At 42.5% G+C, this 22,297-nt stretch overlaps 1 protein-coding gene across 1 annotated transcript in view; it reads right to left on the bottom strand.

The window, feature by feature from the left end:
• LOC144491533 (FERM domain-containing protein 4B-like) overlaps positions 1–20,363 on the bottom strand; it is a 325,659-nt gene extending 305,296 nt beyond the window's left edge. The window contains exon 1 of the mRNA XM_078209468.1: positions 20,126–20,363. The gene's annotated coding sequence lies outside the window, so the exon portion shown is untranslated. The remainder of the gene's footprint in view (positions 1–20,125) is intronic.
• Between the last annotated feature and the right edge of the window lie 1,934 nt (positions 20,364–22,297).

Here is a 22,297-nt window from a genome sequence, read left to right as displayed (position 1 = left end):
TCCACTGGCTGGAGAAGGTGCAGCTAGGGGACAGAGTCTCAAAAGAAGTGGTCAACATTTTGAAATGCGGATGAGGAAAGATTTCTTCACTTGCAGTGTTGTGAATTTTGGGAATCTCCTTCCCCAGAGGGCTGTTGATGCGCTGGAGTTGAGCATATTCAAGGCTGAGATCAATACATTTTTAAAAGAGAATTAAGGGCTATGAGGATCGGATGGGAACTTGGAGTTAAGGTTGCCAATCGGCAATGATCAGCAAATGATGGAGCAAGCTCGAGGGACCAAGTTGTTTCCTCCTGCTCTTACTTCTTATGTTCTTTGGGACTGTAGGCAATGTCTAAATCCTTTCAGTGTCAAGATTAGCTTATGTGAATATAATACATCTGAATATCTCCTTTAAAGGCTGGACAGCAACTAGATACTGACTTCAGGATGTATTTGAGAAGTCTTTAGTATAAACCCATTTGGCTCTCTCTTCCAGTTCTGTACATCAGAGTGAATGAATTGTAACTTACGAATGAACCATTGTAATCCATCCTAGTTTTTTGACAATACTTTGGGATGAGTTCAAATTTGCTGACAACACCCCTTTATGTTCTGACCTAGTTGAACACACGGTTGTAAAAGAAATCTCCTTGAGGCAATTAGACCTTAGCTGAATTTTCTGGTGTTAATCTCTACTTATTCTCTCAATCTCTTGGAGTCTTAAACAACTCTGAGTGGACTTGTTCAATATCCTCCACTGTACATAACTCAGCTCAATCTAGAGCTGATCCATAATGTCTAGTTGTCAGGGATTATTGGCAAATCTAACTATTTATTGTCAGCCACAGTGAAGGAGCATTGGCTAGATTTCATATCAATACTACAACATTGCAATACTGTCAACTTCTAAACACATCATTCAAGGTCTTGCTGAAAGGATTTATATTTCTTCAGGGCTTACCCGATGCTTGAGGCCTAGAGGAACACAGGCTGTGTTGGGATGAAGAGAGGCACTGTGCAACACTCAATTTAGGAAGTGAGCGAGCAAGCACCATCGTGTTGGCAATCATAAAGAGGCAGGTACTGGACATATCAGAATCCCTGCAATGCAGAAGGATGCCATTTGGCCCATCGATTCTGCACTGACTCCCTGACAGAGCATCTTACCCAGGCCCTCTCCCCACCCTATCTCTGTAACCCCACACACTTACCATGACTAACGTATCTAACCTACACAGCTTTGGACACTAAGGGGCAGGTTAGCATAGCCAATCCACCTAACCTGCACATTTTAGCCCAGATGCCCAAAATGACTTTTGTGCTAGGTTGTAGCATGTAAATGTGATGTCTTCTATTGACCCTAAACACTCAAGTGGGGTTAATTTTTGATTGCACTGGCAGATATGGGTAAAGATTGAGATGGAGGTAATTATGGGTCTTGTGTGGTTACCTGACAAAGACGGCATGAATTTTGTATTGATATTAATTGCCAGGATCACACAAGATGTACAGCCATTTAGCTGACAGCTGGCTTGTGTGGATCCTAGCATTGGATCACGAGATGACAGAACAAAACATAAGAAGCCGGAAAAAAATGGTTTACAGACCACAGAAGTTGATGGGTCACAGCTTCCTTGACAACGTTAGTGCTATTTCCCGTTAGTGTTCAGAATTTGAGAACAAAATGCCTGTGGCTCCTCGACCCCCACTCTTCCTGTGCCATGTGAGGCTATTTCCTCCCTGGTACTGTCTCTGAATTTAGTACATTGCTGCCAGTGTTTGTCAGATACTTATGAAAATTAGGAATATTTTTGCATGGTTTGGAATTGTGCGCCTTTCTGCCCAACAGGATCAAGTTTTTACATCATTGTACAAAGCAGGATATATGTGCATTGCTATGAATAAAATTAAACCTATATTAGGAGGAAGGAAATATGAATGTGTGTCGATACTGGGGGCAGAAAAGACAATGGAAAAGCCAGCTGAGTATTATGTCAACAAATTACAGATCCCAAAGAGTATATTTGTAGTTGGCTAATTGTCCACAGCAGCTTACTTTCAGTCGTTAATCATAGGATTGATCATAATCAAAGTCAATGTTCATTTTCATTCAAATCAATGGGGCTACAAGTCAGTTTGACACAAATTATTGATCTTTATGCAGGCCAATTATAGAAATGGGGCGGAATTTTAGGCCCCTCCCTCCCTCTAGAAATGGGCTGGGAGACGGGGAGGTGTAAAATCGGGTGGCACTGCAGGGGTACCATGCACTCCAGACCCACAGTGACGAGGTTGACTCTGAACTGCCCACGGAAATGGAGCAGCGAGTCACTCAGCTGAAGGGCAATTAGGGCTAGGCAACAAATGCTGGCTTTGCCAGTGATTCCAACATTCCACGAAAGAATTTTAAAAAATCTTCCTGAGACTCTGTGACGACAGCGAACACCGCAAAATGCAATGTTTTACAATAGAAAACGTGACCAGTCTCAGCCTTTTTAACGCTTTGAATTGCTGCCTTTTGTTAACTGGTGCCTGGTGTGGTGTTTACATTACAAGAAACAGCAGCAGCTTGGTTGCGATGGAATTTATCAGGTTATATTGCAAGGCGGCCTACACAGCATTTCATTTCCAATTTACTGGCTGCCGGACCCCCTTGAAGGAAGTCTATAGAAGCCAGCAAGTGAGAAATTTTCTTACTAGCCTGCACACTTGACCCATGTAGTTGGGCTTGGCATTTGGCCTGCAGCTAGGAACACATGGTGACCCACCATTTCAGAGACCGGACTTGCATTGCCAGTGTCATCATTGAAAGGTACACATTCACCATGTCTACATAACAACTACACTGCATTGTGAGGTAATTTGTTATACACGAAGCGTCCTGAGCAGTTTCTGAGAGAGGCAACAAGATGCTATAAGAGTTGTTCCTTTGTATGCTTGCCAACATCCATTGTAATTAAAGGTAATGAGGACGAGCTAATAAAATCTCACATAACCTACATGTTTGAAGAGGTATGAAGCTTGCACTGATTACGTGTTACATTTTATTTATGCTATCATTTTGATTTGTGTTTACAGTGTGAAACCTTGGGTGATGACACCTTTCTGACAGTCTTGGCAAGGGTACAATCATGGTGAGTTAATAGTGGTGAAAATCTAACTGTGCTGGATTTAGCATCAAAGAACTGTGTTTACATTTTTTCTTTGAATAACTGGTCTAGTTGGGTCCAAAACCTGCAGGTCTAGGTTGAACCATGATAAAACAGTGCAGGCGCAGAGGACAGATAGTGAAATAGGAATGACGGCAAACTCTCAATGCCTAAATACAGTGTAGCAGATCAAAACTCATTATAGTATAATATTGCTGAAGGGACTTTTCTGTATTGGTGTTGCATGCCATATACTTGCTCCCTTTAAAAATTGAAGTTTATACACAAGTCAGTTTGACATTTAACTTCTTAATGACAGCAAGAAGCCTAGCATCTCTTTTCTAACAATAGTTCTGCCAGTTGGAGCCTTGTGAGCAGAGTTATGATAGATTCTGTTCTTCCCCAACTCAGAATGGGCAAGCAGTATAACTATGGCTTGCTACTTATACCTGTTACGGATGGGGAGAGAGCTAATGAGATAATGCTTCCCCTTTCTCCTCACCTCTTGGGTGTCTGCAACTGGATGTGTATTCAGAGGGAGTGTTTCATCTTTTTATTGTTGTGACTCTTAGTAATAGACATGAAGCAGACATTTGGGTAAGTTTAAATCAGAAGATATTCACCGTAACCTTGCTGTCGTTCATGCCAGCGAATCTTACAGTGCCACCGAAGGCGCACTCCTGCGAGGGGTGCGTTCAATGGGAAACCCCATTGACAATGGTGGGACAATAAGATCTCGCCACCATGGAGAGGAGAAAAACCCTGCCCATTGGCTGGGATTTTCCACCTCTGCCACGGTGAGACCCACCACGGGGAATGTGGCGAGCCAGCCAAATTTCCATTGACTTGGGATGGGACAGGACAATCCTGGCGGGGCTGGAAAATCCTAGGAATGTTTATTCACCCAGGACCCCAAAATATAAACACAAGAAAAACACTCACTCCCTCATGTACACAAACACACATAAGTAAAGATGGATTCCAGTGCATGAAGCATGCAGCTAGAATATTAACAGAATACAAGATTGAGTCTTTTAATGTGTATGAGGAACAGGCCTGGGTGGGTTCTCTTTCATGCTTCTTTGGAGATAAATTGAAGTTAGAAGTCTTGGGCTTTCCAAAAGAGGTTATGGCCAAGTTTCTACAGAGGCAAATCTTTGCATGTGAAAATGAATTGGTCATGTCTCACACCGTCTGACTTGACTGGTTGTTAGGAAAGGTTCTGTTCCCTTGGTTGGAGGAATGGTTCCCCTTGTCCTGTTTGCTTCCAGACTGACCGGGTGCTTGGAATAAAAAAATTAAATTTTCTTCAGGTAACCAGTCACATGATCAATACTTCTATTGTCCACCGAGAATGGCTTGGAAATCCGAAGCCATTTCTATACAATGGGGAAATGGCTGGATCATTCATACATACTTATGATTCACTGGATTTTAATGCTTTCTCTTGTTAAGTGTCAGAGACAATGAGACTGGAATCATAGAATCCTTATAGTGCAAGAGAGGCCATTTGGTCCATCGAGTCTGCACCGACTGCGGGTACTCTGACAGAGTATTTTATCCAGGCTCTCTTTCCCCCACTGTATGCCCCCTAACCCTATATATTTCCCATGGCTAATCCATCTAACCTACATATCCTGGGACACAAAGGGGCAATTTAGCATGGTTAATCCACCTAACCCGCACATCTTTGGACTGTGGGAGGAAACCGGAGCACAAAGAGGAAAACGACACAGACACGGGGAGAACGTGCAAACTCCACACAGCCACCCCAGGGCCGGAATTGAACCTGGGTCCCTCGCACTGTGAGGCAGCAGTGCTAACCACTGTGCCAACATCTGTCCAATGGAAATCCATTGATTTTGAGGTTGGATAAGTCCACAATAGAAGGTGTAAATTCCACTGATGGTTTTTAACTTGGTATGTCCATTCAAGTGGGGCACTCCCGCTCCCCCGCCGTCCCCCGACCTCATAGCTATTCAAAAAGGAACCTTCAGGAGACTCGTGATCACTCTGTGTATATGCAGAAATTGCGAAAGTCACTTGACCCTCAGCAGCCATCTTTGAACCGTTAAATGTTAATTTAATAGTTTGGCTTCTTGGCTTTAGTTTTCCCAAAGTAGGATCCTTTCATCAGAACCCAAAGGAGTACCCACAAGACATGGGGCAGGATTTTCTAGCCTCCAGCACCATCCCATCCATCCCACCCCCCTGCCACCCACATGTTTTCCAGTGGCGGAGGTGGCTCACCATTGGCCGCTGGTGGAATCTTCCAGTCCCACTGATATTTACAGCGTTTTGCATGGCTGGCCTGTCCCACTGCCGGGGAAGCCGACACAGGGGACCTTGCCACCACCTTGCAGCATTACATCTGCATTTGAAACGAAGAGAGCTGCTGCGGGCTTGGGTGCTTGTCCTGGAGGCTTGTCGACGGGACCACGGTGGGAAGGGCTGGAAAACTCCAACCAAGGTTTAGCACTGGCAGAAAATAAGCAGCAAACAGGTTGGCTTTACTTAAAACTACTGTCAAAGATTCACTTTTTATGTTCTTGAGTAAAGCACAGATGTATTTGGAGAACTGACTAATTTTCTTTAAAGGACAAAGTTGAAGATGTAGCTGGAAAAAGTGATAGGAAACTAGAAATGTGGTACACACCGCAACCTAATCGAAGTGTTCAGAAGATGTCATTAACTTTGCGTGTGTAATTTAAGTGAATATTACAGTCTTTTAATTCTTAGAATAAGGTTCCAATCTACACATCTATTCTCAATCTTGAAAAAAAAACAATGTTTTAATTTGCATCTGGGCACTGCATTTTCTTTATAAACTTTGCTGTCAGCTCAACGTTCACAACATGATCAGCAAAATTCGTAAAAAGTTATTGATGTGGTATTCAAAAGAATATTAATGAATAATGATCAATTCTACATTAACACGGCTTATTGTCAGAAGCATGTTATGTTGGAGTATAGAAAAGGGAGAGAATTTCCTGTCATTTGCAGTTTATGACCCCCACAATCTGATAGTCCTATGGATCTTTTATGTACTTATTGGGGTTTCAAGACCTAAAGTCACAGATTCAATTCATTTGCAAGCCCTATCTTTAAGCCCATTATTCATTCACATCCTATGATGTAAAGTCAATATACCCTTAAGCCATGTGTCTTCAAATGGCAACAATACTGAAGCATGGCATCACAATATAGAGTAACAGAGTCATAAAAATATATGATGCCAAAATATTAAACACAATGACACTCTGTAATTTTAAAATGGTGAACTAGTCTCAAGATTCACTGCTGTACACAAATTATTCAGATGTCTCTTATTGTTTGTGATATCTTTGAAACATCTGGGTTTGTAAATCACCATTATGCTCAATTTTATTTAATCCATTGCTCTCCGGATGGTGTAATGTCATTGACCGGAATGTTCCGGCCACTCATGCCGGCAGGATTTTCCCATCCCACTGCACTGAATGGAGATTTGACTGGGCGCCAAATTCTCCAACTTCACTGCAGCAGGAGTGTGGCGTGAATGGCCGGTAAGATTGTGCCTATGATGTTTGTTGGACATTCCAATCACTTGTGTGAGCATCATGTGACTCTTTCCAACCACCAAGAACATTCTCCTTGCAAATGTTTGCTGGTCTTCTATGCAGTTTCTATCATTAGGAACTCTGTGGTAGCTATTCTATTATTTCATTTAAACATTCCACTTCGTGTACACTATAAAAGAATGAAATATTAGATTTTGACCTTACAGAACTCAGACCTCCATCACTTTATGTCTAACAATCTCATGACTGTTTAAAGGGGAAAAATACGGAAGAATTTGGCATTTGTACATGAGAAGGCAAGCCTCCCCAGTTTAATTGTTTGTCCAGGATAACTTTATTGACAATGGTAAGAATCATTGATATCATGCTAAAAATATTGAAATAGCTGCATTATGAAGGTGTTCGGGTGGCACAGTGGTTAGCATTGCTGCCTCACAGCACCAGGGACCTGGGTTCGATTCCCAGCTTGGGTTACTGTCTGTGCTGGGTCTGCACATTCTCTCTGCATCTGCGTGGATTTCCTCCAGGTGCTCCGGTTTCCTCCCACAGTCCAAAAAAAGGAGGTGCATTGGCCATGCTAAATTTTCCCTCAGTGTACCCAAACAGGCGCCGGAGTGTGGCGACTAGGGGATTTTCACAGTAACTTAATTGCAGTGTTAATGTAAGCCTACTTGTGACACTAATAAATAAACTTTAAACCGTTTCTATACCAGCTGGTAGTAAAACAGGATGTGAGTGCTAACAGGAAACAAATACGACTAAATCACTATCCAAAGCTGACCAAGAATGTTCCAATGTTTGATGGCTCAGTGTATTTCTGAGGAGACTTTATTTCTCTCAGCTTACTCAGTGAGCATAAAACTATTTTGTAATCTTAGTGTTTTCAGTGTGTGCAGTCGATCTGCAAATGCCTTAATAAAATGAAAATGCGCCAGGGCTCATCACCACAGATGCTTTTTCTTTTGAAAATTATTCTTTTTTAATTAAAAATTGTGAAAAATTGAAAAGTGGTCTTGCTCCTTAAACCCATTCTTATGAATTACCAAAGGTTTAAAACATCACATTGTGAAACACAGAACATTTGATAAGCAGCTGGAATATTACAATTTGCAGACACCAAAAACTGTCCAGTGCCTTGCCCAGGTGGCATTCTCTATGCTTGTATTTGTCCATGATACTGGTAGGGAATTTGGAAACAAAATACGCCGATCTAAACCTGTTCTCCCCTGACATCCATAGGTGAATGATATCTTTCCCAGTGAGGGTTGCCAGTGTTAGAGGGTATGTGTGTGTCTGCCTGATATCAGCATCAAGCATTCCCCAGACAGGTGAAAGCTCCCTTTGCTACTCCACGGCAACAATATAGATTGACTGCCAATTTCAGAAGAGCACACTGCACTGCATTGTGAATCTTCTATCTCCCACATGAACCACTCTTGTGGTCCCGGAGTGAGACTGACAGTTTGTACTGTGGCTTCAGGATTTGGTCCCTAGGAGCTGGATTGTGCATACCCAAACTCCCACAATGGCCTCAATTATTAGGGATGGGAAGCCAGTGGCGGTAAAGGGGAAAGATTGGTAGATGGAAAACGTGTTTCTTAGTCATCCTAGAGAAATTAATTTCAGGTATTGCAGGTATCCAATTACATGGATTTAAGGTTGTTCCTTGGGGAAACAGTCCTGCTACTTCTGGCCCACAAGCAGTGCAATAAAGGTAATTACTTCTTAGATTTTGCCTTTCCTGCTGCTTTTTACTTTCAGAAATTCCAGAGGCTTGGGAAACCTGGCCATCATGATTTGTAAATAAAAATCCTGCCAAAATGGAGGCATGCAACCTTGCTGAAAAGATTTAATTGAGCAAGCATGCCTCCCGGGACTGGGCTAGTCTTTCCACGCCAACTGCATCCCCATCCCATCTCTAATCCCATCTCTAATCCGCCTCTGTAAAAACTGTAATCAAAATTGAACACGAGTTTGATCATTTTCAAATGTTTGACTTCACAGCCACCTCAGTCCATCCATCTCTGAGGGTTAAAATTCCTCTTTGTTTGTTTAAAATTTCTCTTAAAATATCTGCAAGAATTTAAAAAATAATTTTGTGCTGGAGTATATTTGCAACTTTCTTTAAGGCTTAACATGCCAGGCTGGCCTTGAGACTCAAGGTACTTTCTTAATCCTTTCCTATTCATCTGAGGATGTCAACTGATATGACCTGCGGAGCTTCCGACAGCCTTCCCATCTACAGGCACAGGCAGGCTACTCTACAATGGTTTTGAAAGGGTAATGCCTCCCCACAAAGGAAAAATACAATTGTTTGAGCTACCAGAAGGCATACGTTAAGATAAGTAACATTCAAACCACACAAGTGCCTGGCAATGACTATCTCAAACAAGAGAGAATCAAACCATCTCCCCTTGACATTCAATAGCATAACTGTCCCTGAATTCCCCTCTATCAACATCCTGAGGTTACCAGAAACTGAACTGGATCAGCCAGTTAAAGACTGCAGCTACAACAGCAGATCAGAAGCTGGCAATTCTGTGATAAGTAACTCACCTCCTGACTCCCCAAAGCCTGTCCACCATCTACAAGGTTCAAGTCAGGAGTGTAATGTAATAATCTCCACTTTCCTGGATAAGTGCAGCTCCAACAACACTCAAGAAACTTAACACTAATCAGGACAAAGCAGCCGGCATGATTGTCACTCCATCCACCAGCGATACACAGTAACAGCTATATGTACCATGTATAAGATGCACTGTAGCAACTCACCAAGAATCCTTCAACAGCCCCTTCCAAACCTGCAAACTCTACTATCTTGAAGGACAAAGGAGCAGATGCATGGCAACACCACCACCTGCAGGTTTTCCTCCAAGTCATACACCATCCTGACTTGGCACCATTCCTTCACCATCACTGGGTCAAAATTCTGGAACTCCCTTTTTACAGTCGTTCAAGGAAGTGGCTCACTTCCACCTTCTCAAGGGAAATTAGGGATGGACAATAAATGCTGACCGAGCCAGTGATGCACTTACCCTGAGACAGAATAAATAAATGGATCACAGAGATAGGCTACTGCTAAATAGGTCCTGCATTATAGACTGGCAGCACACTCAAAATGCTGACATTTATCCTCCATTACAATTTCCAAGGCCACCACTTGGGAGTTCATTCCATTGCTTGTTTCTGTACCTGGTCCTGAATCATTGTATACATTATCCCATCACCAACAATTGAGGCACCCCTTGGCAATCACTCTTATTTCCCCTTTTAATATTAAACTCTTAATTGTGTTACATTGTCAAACAAAGAAAAGAGATTTGCATTTATAGAATATTTTGGGACCACTGAACAGCTCCAAGTGCCATAAAACCAATGAAGTACTTAAAAACAGCAAAATATCTGTGCATAGCAAGTCATCTCAACACCAAGTTAAAGTCCAACAGGTTTATTTGGAATCACTACTCTGCTGTTCCTTCATCTGAAAGCTTGTGATTCCAAATAAACCTGTTGGACTTTAATCTGGTGTTGTGAGACTTCTTACTGTGTACACCCCAGTCCAACGCCGGCATCTCCACCACATATCTACGCACAGCAAGCTCTCACAAACGGCAATGTGATAATGACCAGATAGTGCGCTTTTGTGATGTCACTTGAAGGGCGACACGGTGTCACAGTGGTTGGCACTACTGTCTCACAGTGCCAGGGACCAGGGTTCAATTCTGGCCTCAGGTCACTGTCTGTGTGGAGTTTGCACATTCTCCCTGTGTCTGCGTGGGTTTCCTCTGGTTGCCCCAGTTTCCTCCCACAGTCCAAAGATGTGTGGTTTAGGTAGATTGGCCATGTTAAATTGACCCTAGTGTCGGGGGATTAGTAGAATAAACGTTGGCCAGGAGAGCAGGGATAATTCACATGCTCCTCTTCAAGACACTGCCATGGGACTATTTATATCCACCCAAGAGGACAAACTGGGCCTCAGTTTAATGTTGCATCTGAAAGACAGCAGCTCCAACGGTGCAGCACTGCATGTCAGCTTTGACTTTTAAGCTTCTGACCCCGGAGGCACAAATGTGGAAGGAATGGCTTGGACAGAAGATGAACCCTGACTCAGAATCGTAAGTCTATGCAATGCAGATCTCCCCAGAATCTTTTATCCATCATTCTGGTCTACATTTAAACCATGGGTCCACAGTTGAAAGGGAGGAAGCTGATCAACTGCAACATCTAGTCTTCCTGGAATGTCTAGAAAATTAAAAGTTCAGAAAGTTATTTTTACTGCACAGTGCCAGACTGCATTGGCATAGACTTGATCCAACTCTGCTAAACTCCTGCGTTCACTGAAAGAGAAAGTCAGCCCTGTAATTCTGTGGGATTCATTTTCCACAAAAATGAACGAGTCCACACCATAATGAGCTGCAACTCATTATGTGGTGATGAGGCTCATCCTTCTTGTCTGCTGCGTATTTGTCCAATTTAACAAATAGAATTCTCAAAAATAATTACTAAGAATAAACTAGCTATTTTAATTGTAGGCAGATAGAAACTGTACTCATTAAATACCCCACATAGTAAAACTCTCCTTAAAAATAACCATGAAGAGAAAGGGATTGCAACTTTATTCCTATGACAACTCATTGCTAACTACCCAACTTCCTTTCCAGGCGCCATGCTAGAAGGCTCCCTCTGCTTAGTTACCGTGACCACCTCCCCACTTCTTTAAAATCCCACTCTTGACCCTACGTCCATGTAAACCACTGTCTCATTTCCGCCCTTCTTTTCTGCACCTGAAAGAGTTATCTATCCATGCCAATCTTTCCCATAGCTTCATGTTTGAAAATCTCCAATCATGTTTCTGTTTTTGCCACAGCACTGAAAATACACTAAACAAAGTCACAAATGACACCCTCTCATCCTTTTTGACCTCTCTGTGACTTTTGACAAGGTCAACCACACCCTCCTCCTCCAAAGCTCCTTCCCCCTGTTCCAATTGAGCCTACTACCTTCACTGCTTCTATTCTTAGCTATCCAGCAATCATTTATTTTCCCATCCTAACAATCCAATGCAATACTGAGGGAGTACTGTACGGTTAGCTGTCTTCTCAATAAAATGTTAAGCCAATGCCCTATCTACCCTCTGAAATGGATACAAACGATCCCATACCATCATTTCAAAGAAGGGAATGAGGTGGAATTCTGGTCAACACTTTTCCTTCAGTCAATATCACAAAAACACATCATCATTACCACGTTGCAGTTTCTGGAAGCTTGTTGGATGCAAATTACCTGCCACCTTTCCTACATTACAAAAGTGAGTATGCTGGAAAAATACTTCCGTAAAGCACTTTGAGACTCATGGAAGATACGACAAAAATGCAAGTCTTTCTTTTCTTTATCAGTTATGAATTGCCTAGTCTCTTTGTCCCACTATTGGCAGTCTTCAGCCGTATAGATCCTAAGAACTACAATCCCCTCCCTAAACCACACCAATTTTCTCTCTTCAGCTGAGACCCTTCTTAGACCCACCTCTTTGACAGAACTTTTAGTCCCATACGTTACTACAGTGAGTCCACTTGAGGCATGTCATTGGCTGTAAACAAATTCGGAGGTCACAAAAGGCGTAAGTTCTTTCTTTAATCACCCTTTCTAATATCTCTTTCTTTGGCTGTGAGTCTGTTTACTCTCCTCCGAAGCACCTGGAAATGCTAAAGGAGTTATATAATTGCAAGTTGGTGTGTAGGAAATTCCTTTGCCTCAGTCTATTCATAGTTTGGTTCAGTTGGCAACGTTGCTCCCATTGTTTCCGTTATTTTAGTCACTGTATATAACCAGAAAATTGCCATGGTTGAAAAGTCGAGCAATTACCCAATTTTGGGCCACTCATTCCATAAATAAGAAACAACACAAAATAAACAGCAATCCTGGGAAGAGCTGTCAAAGAAGACAAGCAAAATAACATGTTATCACGTCTAATAGCCCTACTGATTTTCCAAGTATAACTGCTGAGGACCAGTGGAATTTTTGGTTAACTCCTTCTCTTCACTTATCTTTGCTACAGCCCAACAATCAGCCTCCACAACTACAATCTTGAGCACAGCACACCGGGACATTTCTAAACACCAGGATATGAGGTATTGTGAATGCTGGCTGCAGTCATGAACAGGTTCATAGAATTTGACACAAACTCCTTTTTACTATTCTTTATGAAATCATCTGGTGTGGACATAAACTGCAATTAATAAAGTGGATTCCTAATCATGGGTGCAGTCTCCTGTTCCTCCCTGTCTCCAGGCAGAACGATGCACAACCAAGTACAATCACACAATGACAGTTTGCATATTAGCAAGAAAATCAATATTTTTTAAGTTGTGAAAAAAGCAGGCTTACGTCACTAACATCAATTTCACATTCACAGACTAAATGCACATGGCATTGTCAGGGGTATTTATGCAGTTATTGTATTTGTTTTTTTAATTTTCCAAATCACTGCTGTAATTGTTGTGTAGGTTTATGGAGTGCTGGAGGAAGCTAATGTGACTCATCTGGCCTTCGCAGTGGTCCCTTCATGCAACCCATTCCTTTCTGTAGATTATGGAAACTTGCATTTTGCAATGTATTGTAATTATTTGCATACTTAAATATTCATAATCATACAATTCTTTACTTACTTTGTATTTGTCTATAACTACATTGTGAATTATTATTACTTGTCTTGTCATCACAATTCGGCATCAGCTGCCATGGTGCTTTTTAAAAACAATGGCCCACAACTTCCTGAGCTCCCCATCGTCCGATTTGGGAGGGTACCCCAAAGATGCACTGGGGAATACTGCTTGGAAGTTCCCAAGTAAGGGTTTACCTGGCAGTTGTCCAGAAAAGCCAACTTCCTCTGGACAATTGCTCTGGCCTGGGAACTATCTGACAAAGCGATTTAAATCACAACTTTAGATGCTTCTGCCAGCTTTACACTCCAAAGAAAAAAAAAGAAAAACGGCACTTCTAGCTTCAGTGTAACAATGCTAAAGATCCAGACTGAGCTCCGCATAGGACACCCTCACCCCCCAACACTCCTTCATCCATGCACCCCAACGGTATTCATCATCCTCCACTTCCCCACTCGCAGGGGATTCTGTCTCCCAACCCCCCACCCCTACACTAGACCTGACCCCCCCCCCCCCCCCCCCCCCCCGCTGATCCAACCTCACACGATCTGGCACTGGCACCCGAATGACAAGCCCCTGACCTGATCAATACCCTCCTCTCCCCTTGATCGGAATGATACCCCTGATCCAAACAACTGCCCCCGACCTGCCCCGACCCCACGTATGACCCCTCCCAATGTCTGATCTGACCAACCCTCAACCCAAACAACCACTCCCTGACCTCCCCTGATGTTACAACCTTGACCTAAATAACATTCCCTACCCAAACGATACTCCACTGACCCTGACTGCAGCCTGCTGATCTGAATTACACGCATCCCAAATCGATCCCTGCCCCCATGTCCAACCCCCCCCCCCACTCCATGCACAATTTGACCCCTAACCATCCTCTGACCCCCCATGTGCAAGGCAACCCACCCTCCAAGCCCCAACCCCCCTCCCTCATGTCCAATCCAACACCCCATTTCTGGACCTCCCCCTCTCCAATATCTGAACCCTTCTTACCTTCTCCATTTCAATGATCTCTTTAAACTTAATTGCTTTACGGCAGCTGCTGCTGTAAAAAAGGGGGCATGTCCACCTTCGCTTCACTCTTTTTGCACTTTGCTGCTGGGGCCACTGACCTGCTTCGCTTCTTCACTCTCACCTGGCCTGAGTCAGGAAGGTAGGGTGAGGAAGGCACTTTGGAATCCAAGCACGGGGAAGTCACTATGAAGTGGCAATCCACCGCTGATTACCACTCCAAGGAAGTCACGGGCCAATATTCTTTCATGGGATGTGGGTGTCATTGGCTAGGCTAGCATTTATTACTTATCCCCAATTGCCCGAGAGAAGGTGGTGGTGAACTGCCTTCTTGAACTGCTGTAGTCCATGTGATGTAGATATAGCCACAAGGCTGTTAAGGAAGGGAGTTTCAGGATTTTAACCCAGCAACATTGAATAACTCAATTATCGATCTATCTGAATCTGTGATACAACACCATTGGGTGCCTCATGTTACATGTACAAGTTCTGTTTCTCCTTTTGGCTTTCATATTCCGACTATTTCTCCTCCTCCTCCTCTTGGCAGGATAGCTGGCTGATTACTGCAGGTGACATGCTTTAGCTCCACACCCCTGACAAAGGGTTTGGGCTGTGTTCTGCCTCTTGCCAACCTATGATGTTCCCTTTATCAGCTTCATAGTTTGCAACACTATTCTTTGTAGAATGATGAACTGTTCCTAGCAATGTGAAACACAACTATGGTGCAAAGAGTACAATGATTGTTTGCAGCTGCTGGGAAAGCAGATGAAGTTATTCCTTTCAAGGATCTAGCACTCAGATAGTTCCAGACCTTTTGTCTTTGTGCTGTACAGATTGATTCTGGCGAACATAAGCCAGACCACAGCACAACAGCAATGTAATCAGCAATCAATGAGACAAGCCTGCTAGCATATTCTTTGACTGAAAATGTAACTGTGCCCAAGCAACCCGAGTCAATACCAGCCTTGTATACTTTTGGTCCATGCTGTTTTTAAAGAACATAGTGCTTCAAAAGCAGTTTTTACGACCTTCTTGGTGTCTGCTACCCGCCAATTTCATGAATAAAATTCACAAATGTAAACCTCGTCACTCCAAAGCCATAGGGAGGATGAAACTCGCACCTTTCAAGACAATAAATATAACGAGACCTGGTTAGAGCTGGGTCTTTCTGGCAGCCAGTGGTTTTATGATTGTGCAGCCATCGACTGGTAATCCCATGCCCATAGGAACCGGCAGTCAAAGAGTAACATAAAGGCAGCTTAAAACAGGACTCTACTTATCTATCCAAGTGACTGCAAAGATATGTTCATTTTTGTATCAACCTTAGGTGGCAGGAATCCTATGTGACATGCAGTAAAATTAGTTTACTGGCTTAGTTAAAACCAAACTCTTGCACAATTCTTTTGGCAACATAGAATTAAATGCTGTACCAAATATGTGAACAGTTTGGAAATGCAAAAGCACTGGGCTGGATTTTCAATTGCTTGTAGGATTGGGAATGAGTGTGGGGCATGATTTGAAACTTACGTTTCCAGAAGGCATCTCTTGATCCTGACCCCTTGGGATCGTGCAGGAGGTGCGGGGAGGGAATCTAGAACAACTCCAATTAGCAGTCTTCTAAATTCCTTGAGAAGCTTGCTAAAAGGCCAAAGATGGCATGAAGGCAAATTTCAATTTGGAAATCAGGCAACCCAAAGAATCTGATGCACATAATTGCGCAGGTGGGCTCTGTGGAGGCAGAAGTTAAAGGTTTTATTAGAAGGTGAAAAGTCTCGGGCCGTGGAGAATCTTGTGCCAAATCGCGTGCATTCTCTCTCATTTGGCAGTATGCCACTTTCTTGCATTATGAGGCTTCTGCCTTCTCTCATCTACAAGGTAGTGCCAGGCCCCATCATGACTGCCATTTGCTTTTGCCTTTTGTGCCCAGTACCACTAATTGGGAACCAATTAGGGCATTTTACATTTCAAGATAGCATTTCAAGATGCAGTTGAAGCACTGGATCAGGACTTAGCCCTGATTTGAAGATCAAGCCCATTGTACTAGAAGGTAAGGAAGGACCTCTCCCAGCCATTGGCAAAGGTAGAGTGAGTGAAAGGAAAATTGCAAATCACAACATCAGAATCGTTGAACATTCTCTGTTGTTCCTGTTTTTATGGAAGCTTCTATAATAATGAGGCCACTTTCTGCAGCAGATCTGCAATACAAAATGCACAATTCCATTTTATGTGCAAACAATATTCTGGTTATTTTCCATATACCACTTTGAGCTGATGGTTTGCCAGCCAGAGAATGTTCCGAGCAAGTTATGTGTTTTCATCAATACAGAGCCATTGATCCCAGATGTGCCTGTGCCAGCACAAATGCAAAAGGTCATGACATTAAAAAATTCACATGTAACGTGGCACTTCTCCAGTTTTGCACTCTCCATAAACTTTACCTATCCAGAACTATGCTGCTTATTCTTCAACACATCCTCATTGAACAAGGTTGACTCCCAGTCCCCATTGCCTCAAGTTTAAAATTTGACTCCTTATGTTTTAAATGCCCCTCAGCTTCACTGCTATTAAGTCAGTAATTTACTCCAGCCCACAAATCCTAAAACTGTCTGTTTCTCTAATGCCAGACCCTTGCACAGCCCTACATTTGGCACTTGTGCCTGCAGACACCAACTGCTTACTCTCTTGAATTCCCTAAGCAAGTTCTCTCTCCATCTAAATCTCCCTTTCCTCCACTACGACTCTCACTGAAACCCACTCACTCTATGACTTGCCATCTATTCTTCCCTATTCCTCAGTGAGGCAGCTATATTGGCTGTAAAACACATTACATCTTGAGGCTGTGAAAGGTTTTATATAAATGCATGTTTTTTTTCCTTCTTTCCATGTTAAAGATCTTGCATGAATGCAAGTTATTCAGAAATTTGTTGAACAAAACAGTATCGTATTCTTTCAGCTGAACGAATAAAAAACCATAGCAAACATCTAGCTTATAATTTCAAACTTGGAAAATGCACAGTGGTTAGCACTGCTGCCTCACAGCGCCAAGGACCCAGGTTCAATTCCTGGCTTGGGTCACTGTCTGTGCGGAGTCTACACCTTCTTCCCATGTCTGTGTGGGTTTCCTCCGGGTGGTCCAGCTTTTTCCTACAGTCTGAAAGACGTGCTGGTTAGGTGCATTGGCCATGCTAAGTTCTCCCTCAGCATACCTGAACAGGCGCCAGAGTGTGGTGACTAGGGGATTTTCACAGTAACTTCATTGCAGTGTTAATATAAGCCTACTTGTGACACTAATAATTAGACTTTAAACTTGTGGAAGCTTAATATGGCAATGCAGAAAAAAGGCTCTATCAGGTGACAAACCACGATTATGGTAATCTGTGTTCGGACTTACATGGCTCATTTTTTCGGTTGTTTCTGAATCATATCCTGTATTGACAGGTAACGATTTACTGAGGCAATGGGATACAATAGTTCTGGGGCCTGAGGGATATAGTTATGTGTTAGTATTAGGAAGTCTCTCTGGGTGATCCAGGATGACTCTTTCTATGGAACTTCAGCCGGATTGTGATCAGGAACTCGATCAGCAGTGTGGCAGATTGTATATCTGAACCCACCAGCACCACATGTAGATGCTTCAATTGCCTGCACAATTGATTTTCGTGCTATACTTCTAAAGAACTTGCATAAATCGCTTCATTTATTACTTCTCTGTCTAGCCTTTACATAGATTCTAATAACATTAGGCAAAGTAAAGGAGGGATTTAAATGCATGAATACATTAGACTAGAAATTACTCTTGATGATATAAATAGATAAACATTAATTTGTTTGAACATCATGACTTTATACCATATTTTAGTGGCAGTGCTAACCTATTTAAAATAAGCACTATTAAAATATAGGACCAAGGATTGTTTTTCAAACGTGTTAAGTATTTGGTTGCCAACATCATTAGCAGGAGTTTTTAGGCTATTTTGTTACCTGCTGTCAGTTTTAGTGCCTTACTATAGTCTCTGGTAAAGCTGTCCTGATCACTCCACTGCAAATGATTAATGACCATATGCAAGCAGTAGGAGAATTTAAAAAAGCCAAAAATAAATAAACCATCAAACTCATTGTTATGCTGTGTGGGGTTTTAAGGCCATTGTTCATTAAAATTCATAGAGACAAAGGCACAGCAGGCCTCACTCTTGATTACTTTTATTTTCTTGTTGGTTGCAATAATTTTCAGTTAACATTGGTTTAATGAATGCTTTATCTTATCTTTCTCAGCTAACACAAATCTTTAAAATGGAGGAAAATATGAAGGAAATTAATGCATTAATGCTTGGCAGGATGAGGTTTCTCTACATTTTATTAACATTAGTCTAATTAGAGTTATACAGAAAGAGCTTGTCATTTAGATGGAGAACTGTGGATCTTCTGGACACACTCAATGGTAGGGTTAGAAAGGTGGTTCCTTCGAGTCTTGTGAACACACATATTGGCAATGATTATACAAACCTACAGTAACCATGCACCACTCTTCAGCAGTGTAAAAAATATAAGTCCTCACTGCTTGGATAGAAGTACAAATACTGAGCAATAATTAATCGTTGATATAATTCAAATAATATGTGCCATGTTTGTATTGATAAAAATATATTGTGACCCCAGGTTACTGCAAAATTAGACTTCTGTTGCAGCTCAGCCAATGCTTTGTTAAGATCTGACATGCATCTTCTGGTTAAAATCTGGATAGGGACTGCATTTGGTGGTGCCTCAGGTAAACAGCACAAAACTCATTGAATGTAGTGATGCAATTAATCACAGAGGTGCTTGCAAAGAAAATGCAATCGCAAGTGCACAGTGCTTTTTTGAGACTGGCAATTAAAACAAAGAACTCGTTTAGCTGTCCCTGGAGTATTACCATAATAATCATACGGCTTTCCAATTTGAGAGCTAGACAGGGACCTGATTTTGCACAACACACATTGGGAACCTCTTCATGTTTGCTAAAAATCACTCCTTTTATGCACACCAGCAAGCATGTAAATAAGTAATGGCTTCACATTGTAAAGGGAATTCAAAATTTTCTCTAAATTATTAATAGGACTAATTTAAATAAATAAAATCAAGCAAAATTTAGATGATTTTAATATTGCAGCTGGCCCTGTTTAAGTGGGAACATTAAGCTACCTCCACCCCATGTTCAGCTGTGTCTGTTTAATATACCACTATATTCCCACAGATGAGGCTGCATAGCTTTGTCAGACGAATCACTCAAATCCTTCACTCAGACCAGAATCCTAAACAGTAAGACCAGCACGAGTACATTTGACATCAGCACGCCACAAGCTAAAATCAATCCGAATATTTTCCTGCACAAAGTATAGCCCGATGTATTTGCGTTGAATTTGCATCACTAACACAAACACAAAAGAAAACAGTCTGCTAGCACAGAGCATACCAGGTTTCAATATATGTGGTTCAAAAGGCTGGCCCATTGTAAAGAACCCCCTTGTTTATCCACATACAGACCCATAATCAAACGGAACTTTAAACCCATTGTTTCAGTTCTAAGGTTGGTGCTGACTAGACAGTTTAGTATCTCAGCCGGCTATAGCTGCAGAACTGAGTGGCTAATTGTCCGCAGCCCTGCCTGTGGCTATAATTCACACTGAAAACTCTCTATGTGCATCGTGTATACCATAGTTTTAAAATTTAGCAGAGGAACACCCGATGAAATATACAGTTAGAGATTAAACCTTACCTTTCGCTGCGGACGCCTTGTTTACGGTGCAATCTTCCTTCGTTTTTTGTACCGTCTCTCCAGATAACACCCAGGACACTGGTTTCCCATACACAACAAAACCTTGTGTTAATTCTTCACTTTCTCTCTCTCTGTCCTCAGTCCTTCCCAACATGTGAGGCTCCAGCTTGTTTGCCTGCTCTGCTTTTTTAGCCAGGAAGCTGTCTCTGCATATCCAGGCTGTTTACACTCACACACCGCCCACCACGCCTCACAGCCTCGGCTTTCCCTTTACAACCACACAACCCCCTGCAGCTGCTACTGCCAGTGTGACATTACTGCCTTCTCGCAAGCTGATGCACAGCTCTGGTGGAATACAATGAGGCAAGGGAGGTCCCTAGTGGTAGTAAGGGCTCCCTCAGAACTCCTGCCATATCAAAGGCAAACCTTTCACCAGCCAGGGGTGCTTGAACGTGCATCAACTCCAGACACACATAATAGATGCCTTGTAGTGAACCGATGGCAGCAAGCAACACCACCTCCCTTACAGTACCTTTTGCCTGCATCCGATGCAAATAACTCAAGTATTCGTGCACATTAGGGCAGGTGATTGATGCAAATTTCTGTAACAAAATTCAGCTTTAGTTTGGTTATGATCACTCAAACATAATTCTGAGACACGCCAAAAACATGCATTGATTAATAGAGGTGGCACAGTGGTTGGCACTACTGCCTCAACGCCAGGGAGCCGAGTTCAATTGCAGCCTTGGGTCACTGTCTGTGTGGAGTTTGCATGTTTGCCCCGTGTCTGCGTGGATTTCCTCCGGGAGCTCCATTTTCCTCCCACATTCCAAAGATGTGGAGATGCCGGTGTTGGACTGGGGTGGGCACAATAAGAAGTCTCATAACACCAGGTTAAAGTCCAACAGGTTTATTTGGAATCACAAGCTTTCGGAGCGCTGCTCCTACCTGATGAAGGAGCGACACTTCAAAAGCTTGTGATTCCAAATAAACCTGTTGGACTTCAACCTGGTGTTGTGAGACTTCTTACAGACTCCAAAGATGTGCAGGTCAGGTGGATTGGCCATGCTAAAATTGACCCTTAGTGTCCCAAAAATGTATAGGTTCGGGGGATTAGTGGGGTAAATACGTGGGGTCTTGGGGTGGGCCTTGATAGGATTCTCTGTCAGAGAGTCAGTGTGAACTTGATGGGCCGAATGGCCTCCTTCTACACTGTAGGGGTTTATCCTATGAATAGAGGGGGAAATTGGAAAACAAGAGATTGAAGATTTCAGATATGGATGAAACTGAAGTGTGAATCAATGTGATTTATATCTCACTTGTGGACTGACCTGGAAACATATTGCAACACACAAATGAGTAATGGCCAGCATTATGACTGGGACATATCTCATTACCTGCAGCATGAATATTCTATTGTTGATAAAAATGAAATATAACTGTAATTTTGAAAAAGTAATGGTGGAGTGGTTTCATTCACATCACTTTTTCTTCAGTATCGTTGATTTTCACCTGTGGCATCAACTCCATAAATACAATCAAGGATGGGAGTTAACATATTCCACGAGATACAAGGTGTCTGAAAACTCTCCGAGTAAAGTGAGTTATACATTTTATCTGAAGTCAGGAGTCATGTAACTACCTTTAAATTTCATTTACATAAATAGTTGACTTAAATATGTATTCACACAAAACTGAATTGTCTACGAAAGAGTGCATTTTACAATAGTTAATAATGGTACCAGCGAACACATGCATACATTCTTGGAAGTCTTATGAATAGCTTGAGTTCCACCAGTACCTAATCCCCTCAAATGTGCAGTACTAAGGGCATGCTGCACCGTCAGAGATGTTGGGGGGAACCTTACCAAAAAATGGCAGCACTGGTTCCAGTGAGAAAAATAGTGTGTTTCTCTGCAGAAAATCAGGCGTTTTCTCTCCAGATTTTACCACACTCTATCATAAAAAGACAGGTGGGTGTGTTTCACATTGTCAAATAGGGTGGCGGAGACTCAACATACTGGCAAAGCCTGGCTGCATTGAGATTGGGGTGCCATGTTTAAAGGGCACCCTATCAGTGGGAAAAGTAACCTCCCTTCCACTCCACCATGGAGGTCTCAGGGGCTCCCCCATCCCCCGCCTCCCCGATTGGAACTGACAATCGCTCCCACG

This window comes from Mustelus asterias, chromosome 3 (genome assembly GCF_964213995.1).
Source record: "Mustelus asterias chromosome 3, sMusAst1.hap1.1, whole genome shotgun sequence".
In the NCBI taxonomy this organism is placed as follows: domain Eukaryota; kingdom Metazoa; phylum Chordata; class Chondrichthyes; order Carcharhiniformes; family Triakidae; genus Mustelus; species Mustelus asterias.
This window is presented reverse-complemented; position numbering and strand designations above follow the sequence as displayed.